Source organism: Microtus ochrogaster, linkage group LG9 (assembly GCF_000317375.1).
Source record: "Microtus ochrogaster isolate Prairie Vole_2 linkage group LG9, MicOch1.0, whole genome shotgun sequence".
NCBI classification, from domain to species: Eukaryota; Metazoa; Chordata; class Mammalia; order Rodentia; family Cricetidae; genus Microtus; species Microtus ochrogaster.
This window is the reverse complement of record NC_022034.1, coordinates 22,676,851-22,687,154: the sequence shown is the minus strand read 5'-3', so window position 1 is coordinate 22,687,154 and position 10,304 is coordinate 22,676,851.

Sequence of the window (10,304 nt, the reverse complement as noted above, 5' to 3'; positions counted from 1 at the left end):
CTTGATGGGGATTGCATTGAATCTATAAATTGCCTTTGGTAGAATTGCCATTTTTACTATGTTGATCCTCCCATTTTGTTTTAAAATGTTGTAATGATATCTAACGCTTTGTATGCTAATAAAAAATTAAATGAGATTCTTTTAAAGGAAGAGAAACTGCTCTGTGTGGAGAAACATTGTCAACAAGTGTCCTGGATTAAAATACCTGACAGCCGGGCAGTGGTGGTGCACACCTTTAATCCCAGCACTTGGGAGACAGAGGCAGGCAGATTTCTGTGAATCCAAGCCCAGCCTGGTCTACAAGAGTTAGTTCCTAGACAGGCCCCAAAACTACAGAGAAACCCTGTCTCAAAAAATAAAAAAAAAAAAAAAACAAAAAACAGAAAACAGCAACAAAAATGAATACCTGACAACAAGGAAGTTCCATAGAGAGATTCAAAGGCTCAGTTTGATTTAGAAGGCTGCATTTTTATGAATCTGGCAGACAGTATTTTAGAAAACAGATCAGCAATTTTCTTGTTTCAATACAATATTTTTAGAAATAACGCACAAGTCTATGCCCTTGGTCTGGTGCTGTTCCCATGTCAGAACCCAGCTCTTCTCTCCTATGAGATGTGATCTTGTGAAGTGATTATGTACACACAGTCTGCTCAATACAAGTGTAGCAAAGCCTGGGTCTACTACAACCACAGTAGCTGTGCATTCCCTGAGTCATAGGCTCTTTATCTGCAGGCTGAGGACTCTCATCCTCTCCAACTTTGTGATGATCTCATGAGGAGAGAAAATGTATCCCTGCTGTGTTAAGGTCGCTGCAACATTTTTTTTTCACACAGACATACATTTAGGGCAGATAAATATTTGAGCAACAGAAATTTGGGAGTTGTGCTCATCCAGTATTAAGTTTGTGAAATTGTCAACCTAAGTCAGACATATTTAAATGCTACAGGCTTGGCAATGGCAAGCTGCTCAGGATAAAGTGATCCCTGAAAACTAGGGGAAAAAAGGTATAGTCTGCTAAAGATCTACAGGAAAGACTCAGGGTTACTTTTGGAGGGCTTGCTTGCATTAGGATCCTCTGGTTGAGAGCTGTGTGTCCCTAGTCAATCAGACCATAACTTATGATCTTTCTCTTTACAGTTAGTAGCTCATTGCAAGAGTCACCACCATAACACATAGAGCTTTTCCCATTTGTATGAGTAGACCTTTCCCACCCTTCCCTAAGAATTCTGACACTTCAGGCAGAAAGAACTGCAGCCTACAAGCTACAGAGAAAAGTGCTGCAGCCTGGGCACTAATGCACTGTCTTTGTCCTTAGGATCTCAGGGAAACCTGGGCTATGAGGATTCAAACAAGTTCGTCCTCTATTGTCAGATGTACCTTGACCCATTGACCTATTGCTTATAGCACTGGGTAATTGCTGGAATCAATACCTTGAAGAAACACAAGGACTCAGAAACATGCATGGATGTATCATTCCTTTACAAAGTCAATATCAGGGTATTGGTGAATACACCTCATTGAAACTTGTGCAAAGTGACGATTATATAGGTACCTTGTATTCTCTCTTTATTAAGGCTCTCCACAATAAAAATTTGAAGTTATATTATAGGTTCATATATGTGTCCCTATGTTGACATATTCAATAACAGAGGAAAAGCATTTTAATTCTTTAAATTGTGCTGTTATTAAATGATGTTGTGGCAGACAGAAGTGGTGTATATTTGAAAATTGCATTTATGAGTTGATAGTATAGATCTTGAAATGTCACCAGTTTTCTCATATGAATTTGAACTTCTATTATCAAAGTTGTCAAAAGAGAAGAGCCTATGGTGATATGAAAGGGCATGCAAGCTACTTTTGTTAATCTCCTGACTCTTGCTGGGTTTTAACAACAAACTGACAACTTGAGTTAGACGTAATCGCACCTAAATGTTCTCTCTGTGTGGGAGACATTACCATTGCTTTCAAATCTCCCAAGACTGAAAATGAAACCTGTCTGCAGATTTACTAATGCTTCATGTGAACATAGAGATGTGGGTCATCACCTCGTTTGTAAGGATATGATGGCCTGGTTTAAAAATGGAAGCCATAGCCACAACAGCCTCCTAGGAGGCTTCAAAGACAACCTCAAACAAGAGGGAGTCACCATCCAGTTACACTCACCAGGAGGGTAGGGAAGATAACCGGGAAATAATCCAATTTAAGAGCAGATCAGTGTTGACAAGACAACATAACACACGAAGGAAGGGGAGAACTGATTCCTAAATGTTATCCTGTGACCAACGTATGTATACTGTGGTGAATTTATACATACACACACACACACACACACACACACACACACACAGGCGCTAGCATGCATGAAGACTCAATATAATGCTTTAAAAATAGACCATTGCATATTTGAAATTCTTCCCGAGAAAACTTGGGGATGCCATCGACAGAGGTTCAAGTTCTGGACACTCACTGTTCACTGAAGAGTTCATGATGCGTCCCTTAAGCTCCTCAGTTGGAAAGAAAGGCATCCATTTCAGGAAACAGTAGATGGTGAAGCCAGTGTTTTTCACAGACAATGGGACAGGAACTTACACAAGTAACCACATCTCACAGACACATCTCACACAAGTAACCATGTTTCAATAAGTAACCTTATTGAAGGACCAACTGTAGAATCATAGCACGGTTTTTTAAGCAAATCATAATAAATGATTAGTCTAAGGAAAGAGAATAAATTTTGTTAACTGCTGACATAAAAGTTCCTTACTATTCAATTATTTTATAACTTGAAATAATAATCAAAGTAAACTTTAGAAGTAACTGCTTAAGAGACACTTTAACATTAAGGGGGAGAGGAAGTAAAGCAAAATAAATATAAAATGTAGATTATAGGCCAGTTTTATAGATCTGCTTTTCTTGTTTAAAGTCTTGTGTGTCTATCTTACAGTCTTTCAGACTGAAATACAAGCAGGACAAAGAACAACCAAATCTAGACTAAAAATGAATCAGTCCCATGTAGTAAAGAGATTGTACTAGGCACTTTGAATTCATATTGTTTAGTGAATGTATGTGAGTTTGGCAAGAAAAAAGCAACTTTAAAATAAAATAAAAGAAGTCCTACCCAGCCTGTGATGTGGGAGTCTCCTCTGTGTTCTGTGATTACCATTAATGAATAAAGAAACTGCTTTGGACCTATAGCAAGGCAGAACTTAGGTAGGCAGGGAAAGCTAGGCTGAATGCTGGGAAAAAGAATGGTGGAGTCAAGAGCTACCATGGAGCTGCTGCTGGAGTCAGACATGCCATAAAGTTTGCTGGTAGGCCACGACCTCGTGGTGATGCACAGATTAATGGAGATGGGTTAAATTAAGATGTAAGAGGGAGCCAATAAGAAGCTAGAGCTAATAGGCCAAGCAGTGTTTTAATTAATAAAGTTTCTGTGTGGTTATTTCGGGTTTTGGCAGCCGAGAACAAACAAGTGGCCTCCCTGCAACATGCCTGCTTGACTGCTTCAGATATTAGAAGGCAGCACCAGGCTGCCGGAGCTTTTTAAGTTCTATAGGGACAAGCAGCAGAGGGGACACAGCTAAGACACCTGCTGCTTCTGGACGGCTAGTGTGGGATCCTGCCAGGCTGGGGAGACCATGTCAGCTGCAACTTGAAGCATTCAGATGTGGTTTGCAGAGGTCAAGAATGCTCATAGGACAGAAGTACTCAGGAGTGCTCACAGGCCCTTAAGGGCTTCCTGAGAATTGCTTTACCTTCCTGCTTCCCATTTAAACCAAGTCACCTAAAAAAAGCAGTCCCAGTGGGACCTTGGCCACCTCCTTAAAATATGGCCATCAGAACAGCCATTTGGAGTCCTCATTGGGGACCTAACACTTAGAATTACACAAACACAGAATATAAAGTTTTGATTCGCCTTGCTTCAAAAAAAGGGTAACTTTTCTTCTTAGTACATATGAAAAAATTTATAATTAGCTGTCAATCAACAACAAAATGACTCTAGCTCTGCCAAAAAGTTAATCATTCTTAGTTATTTTTATAAGCCGCTTAGAATCATTCTCATATTGCTGTTGCTAAAATCTCCACAACATAGTTCTGTAATTACAGTGAACATGCTAAATTTATAATTTTTAATATATAAAAATGTTGAATCACCACAAAACAATTCTGAGGTTGGAAACATTGTTCTCATTTTAAAGATGAGAAACCTGAAGCATGGAGAGAATAAAATGTCTTCTGGAAGTCATCCAGGTAATAAACCCAGAAACCATGATCTCTAATATGGGTGTCCATGTTCTTAGTGGTCGTGCTGATATCCACAGCCATGATTACATTGAAAACATTCAGATATGTGTGTGCATGCACCTATATGTCTTTGTACTGTTGTACACAGATACATACAGAATATGTAATAAAACACTAATTACGGGTTACCTGTTATTATCTTTGTGTCCCTTTGCCATGTAGAGAAGCTAGAACTAATATTCCATGGGTCTCTTTTCCCATGTGGCTTTACCTCAAATTGCCATGTGCAGGGACTCTAAAGGACTGGAAGGTGAACAGAAGGTATAGTGCTCTGGATAGCGGTTTGCAGCCAGATGCATCAACAGATGTGAAAGTCGTAGAAACCCTTGAGCAGGGTGTCTTCCTCATTACCTGGAGCACCCTTGGAAGCTTTCTAGATTTTCTAGCTTTTTTTTTTTTGGCATATTGTAGAAGTTTCTGGAACTCATCTGCTTTGGACTTTCTCTCTTAGGTATGTGGGGACTCCTTTGGCCTTCTGAGCTCTTCAAAGCCCTTAGATCCCTTCCCTGTTTGTCAAATCTGGAATGCAAAGATCATTGTTTCGCTTCATGATGGTGGGGAATAAAATTATGAAGCTGTCTAGCACAGAGGTGAGGACTGTCAGCTGTCCCCACACACATTTAGTGCTTTCAACATGATGAAGATGAATCAATGCATCCAAATCTTAACTTATTCATTTGCAAATCACGGGCAGTAACTCTGTTTATTTTTTCATGTCTTGTGAATGTGAAAAGGAGTGAGCCATTGAATTTAGGACAGCGCTGGGTATTGTCACTGTTACAGTGACTTAGCTAGAGTTTTGACTTAGAAACATTGCTCATGTTTTCTTGTGTGTCACCACCTCTATAAATACAAAAATTCATTGCTGAATTTTAACTCTGCAAATTAAATAGAAACTGAGGTAATTTGTTGCAATCTATTTTCCAGTGCATTTTAATGAATAAGTCATTTTCCTAAAATAGGAAAGTAATGTGGGTTCATTGTAAAAAGGTAAAAATATAGAAATGTATAATATCTGTAGTGGCATCTTCACCACTTAATATCAACCTTTTATAGTTTTGTACCTATTTTATACAATCTTTCTATTCATTTATATGTTTATAAGAAGATCAAATCATACTTGCTTTTCCCAACTTTTTAACTTAAAATTGTTATATAGCTAGTAAAATTGATTTATATAGCTAGGCATAAGTACATTAGTAAATTTTTTTGTACTTTTTTATTATTTCACAGTTTACACGCAGTGCACTTTGGTCATGTCCCTCCATTGGTGTTTCTTATCTTACTCCCTCTCCCCATGAACCATTTTCTGCAGACTTCTGACTTCTCCGATGCTGAGCTTGCTCCCCCATAGCTAATTGATTTTAAAAATCACCAATTTTGGAGGGTACACAAAGCTCTGCTGTAGAGTGTGTCTGATGTGTGAGTCAGGCTGATATCAATTTCCTAGGCAATAACTTCAAGTCCCTTTTGGGGCTGTGTGCTTCTCTACTGTGTCTCTTCTCATTGAGTGGTACTCATTTCTAAATTATCTATCCTATAAAAATGTTTCAGCCAGTATCCATGAAACTTTCAAAAAATCAAACCATTTTAGATTAAATGTGCTTTTTCTGTTTTAGATCATATTATCAAGTTGGATTAAGTTCCTACATCCAACCTGAAAATGCAAACTTGTTTGTTTCCATAAATTTATGGTAAGCTTTGGAGAGTATATGTAGAGTTATCATTCTTTTCATACTACTAGGTTCCCAGATGATTAAAATGTTTCATTCAATTTTCGTCCAATGTTCATCATCTTCAGTGAGTCTCTGGTAAATCCTGGAGGGTTGTCAGGAAAATCATCTAATGATCATGCTGTGTGCCAGGAATCTGTGTTATTAATTCAAGGAGGAAAAATTCATGTTCTTTAGGTAGCAGCCTTAGATACCATAGCCCTGACACAAGGTGTGAGCAAGCGGGGTCCTGAGGTAAGTTTCTGTTCCACCATAGGACAGACTAACCAAATGACAGTAAGATGTCTGCAATCTGAGAATGTAAGATTTTTACATTGAAAAAGTACTTAAAGTACATTGACTCCTATTTATTTGAGACACAGAAGTTCTATACTAGACATTAAGAGGTGAGTTTTACCTGGAAATCAACTCCTATCACAAGAAAAAATTGAATGATTCAAGCCCATAAATTAAAATGCTAAGTTTTTGAATGAGACTAAAATTTTAAGCATACTTAAAATACTTTCCATGGGCTTTTAAACAGCTGGATGAACAGAGCTTGTGTGTGTAATCATTTCAGTCCAGTTTAAGTTGTGAAACTATGTGTTCATTGATTGATGGCCCCAGGAGGAAACAGATTCATGGACTATCCTGGATCATTTTATAACTGGGAACTGGGAACATCAGCTGTAACTACATAGACGGACCCCGCTTCAAGACGCGTGTCTACTAATTTAGTATAAATTAAAAGTTTAACAAGGGCCAAAGCTGCTTTAGGCTGTTTGAAATAAAAAGTTAATTTGTCAAAAAGGCAATTCTGTGCCCTCTAATTATGGCAGTAATACTGTGTGCAGCCGAGGTTGAGATCCCTGATTTAAAAGTTATATGTCTAGAATGTCACAAAAAGATACAATGAAGGGTTTTTTTTTCTTTCTTCTTTTTTTCTTGGCTTAATTTTCTCAGCCTTGACATTTTTTTTTCTATAGAGTTCTTTAACTGATTCTCTATACATCCAATTAAAAAAAGATCTAATAAAAGAGCTCTAAGGTCGCAGAGGATTTTGGGCAAGGTATTCCTAGTAGACTGATATTAATTTGACTTTGCTAGTTCTCTGCTAAAATTAGCTTGAAGACTGTGGGTGTCAGGAGAGGACTATGAGAATAGACTTTGCAAGAAAAATCTTGTCAATTTTAATTTTGAACATTTTACAAAATGCGTAATTTATGTGGTAGAAATACATAGTTAAAGAGATTATACCTTTTTAGAAAAGGAAAGCTAGTTAAAAACTGGTTTTCATAGACTCCCAAACAAGAGCCATTTAAATAAATGTTAGGTACACCATAAAGCCTCAGCTAGAATTACCTTTGTGCCAGCTTAGAGCCTGGCTTGGCATTCAGGCACGACAATTCACAATTGGACCTTCCCAGTTGTAAGTGGTACCTGCTGAAACTGTGTCAGAGTTCAGATCCTCCCCCAGCTCAATATGTGTTGTAGGAAAGCTGCTTGTTTCTTCCCAGCTACTCAGCCCCGAAATAACCACACAGAAACTGTATTAATTGCAATACTGTTAAGCCAATACCGTGTGCATATTTCTAGCTAGTTCTTACATCTAGAAATAACCAATTTCTACTGTTTTGTATTTTACCATGAGGTTCATGGCCTACCAGCAAGGTTCCAGATGACAGCTTGCATCTTTTTCTCTGGCGGCTCCATGACTTCTCCTGACTTCACCTTCTTTCTCCCAGCATTAAGTTTAGTTTTCCCCACCTAGCTCTATTCTGATAAGTCACTGGCCAAAATAGCTTCCTTATTCATTAACCAACAAAAGTAATATATAGACAGAAGGACTTCCCATACCATTTCCTCTTTTCTGTTTAAATTAAAAAGGAAGGCTTTAATTTTAACATAGTAAAATTACATGTAATAAAACAGGTATTAAGTAGTAAGCAAGAATTATGATTACAATATTTATATATACTTTATCTTTTATCATAACTAAGAAAAACTAAAATTATAACTATTCTTCAACTCCATCAAAGACTCCAGAAGGATATAATATTACCTAAGTTAATAGGAAGTGCATTGTAAGTAACTTCCAAAACTCTAAAATTTACAGAGACATCTTACTGCCTGGATAGTCACCAAAAATTCCCCTGCACTGTTGGAGCAACCATCTTCAGCCTATAGGTCCATAGTATCTAGCCAGCTTTTCCATGGAGTAGAAAATTTGAAGATCTGTTCTGCCTTATAATGGCAAAGTCCATCAGTTGCTTTCTTTTGTGTTCTGCAGAATGTCTGGACAGTCTCTTTCATGAAGCAGGAACCCCTAAGGATCATCTCACCTTTAGACAAATTCAGCAGTCATTTCTCTGTGGGTCTTATGTGTCCAGGCATACCATCAAGCAAACCATCAAGCATACCATAAAGTAGTCTACTAGCCAAGAGCAGTTTCTTGCCCAAATGGCTAACAAACTCCATGAAGAACCTTTTTAATGCCCAACATTCTTTTTAAGTAATTAGTACTGTCAGAAGCAGATGTATCTTTGTCATAAAATGTCTTAAGCTCTTAAAACATTTTAAATGCCAATTATGAAGGTCTCTGAAAGATTTGACTTATCCATCTGAAATACATCTCTGTACATCTGGAAAACCTAACTAACATGACTGCAAGCTTGACTAATATAAATGACTATCTATTAACTTATAATTTCTTATATTTTAAATGAGCTGTACAAACACAATATCTTAATCAAGAACATATATATATATAACAAAATTGATCTTAAATTTGTATTAATACACCAAGATTCACATCAACGCAAATTATACATCACTATAGCATATCCCTCTTTAAATGTAAACAATCATTTATAAACAATCATTTAAGGAATTTGGGTGTAGTTCTCTCCAAACTGCTTCCTGATTTTTGTTGGGCAAAGTATTTTGGGGGATCTTGATCCATCAAACCACATTAGTCTAGAAGGATTCCATAAGTTCTCATCCTCTGTGGAAGCAAAAGAAGAACCTCTTTTGCAAAGCAACAATTTAGACCCAAATTGTGAAGTCAAAATACCTTTAAAATTCATATGTTGTTTTAACTTAGTAGTCCATTCAATGAAATGTCTCTCTACACTTAGCTCATTTGCAGTCAAAAAATTCAAAGAGAACACAATAGTATACATAATCCAGTTTCTGTGTATATTCCATCACTATATGGCTTATTCTTCTTACTCCTTTTAATCTATGACTGTCTATACTCTATCGCTTTAAAGACTTTACCTTATGAAACCATTTCCTTCTTCTTATAATTGTCTATATTATTTTTCTTTTCTCTACCAAGCCTATCTATGTACATTTATCGAACACTGTGACTCATTTAGATGCCTTCTTTATCTGAATCTGTCTTATTCTGTAGCTGAAATCCTTTTTTTTTTTTTGTCCAGGACTGCTTCTTAAAATGTTAAGCAGCAACTAAGTTTGCTTTATCTTTTGGCTCGACCTAGTTCAACATGTCAGAGGTTGGTTCATTGCTTCTGAGAGACATTCTCTCTGCTCCAGATCCAGAGTCAGGTCGCAGAAGGTCTGTGTTGCTATTAAGCAAGTTGTGGCACTCTGCTCAAAGATTTTATTTAAATGCTCTGTAGCTGGACCTCCTTAAAGAGTAAGAGTTCCTGCTAGCAGCATGGCCCAGGAAGTCACCACTGTTTCAAAGCCATGCAGCATTTTTTTCTGCTACTGCTGAATCTGGAAAACCCCTCTTAATGGAGCTGCAGCATGCTGCCAGCAAACAGAGCCCATCTGAAAAAAAAGATGCTTCTAAACTTTTTTTTTCAGTGTCTAGAATTTCTTTCTAAGCACTTTTAGGTTTTATGTGGATTGAACTGGCCACGTTGTTGTAGGTGGCTGCTTGCTTTTTCCCGGTAGCTTATACCTGATATAATCACACAGAAACTATATTATTTAAATCACTGCTTGGCTTATTGCTTAAGCATATTGCTAGCTAGTTCTTTTTTAATTAATTAATTTATTTATTTATTAAAGATTTCTGCCTCCTCCCCGCCACCGTCTCCCATTTCCCTCCCCCTACCCCAATCAAGTCCCTCTCTCTCATCAGCCCAAAGAGCAGTCAGGGTTCCCTTTCCAGGTCTAGTAAGGTGAGCATCCAAACAGCCTAGGCTCCTACAAAGCCAGTACGTGCAGTAGGATCAAAACCCAGTGCCATTGTTCTTGAGTTCTCAGTAGTCCTCATTGTCTGCTATGTTCAGCTAGTCCGGTTTTGTCCCATGT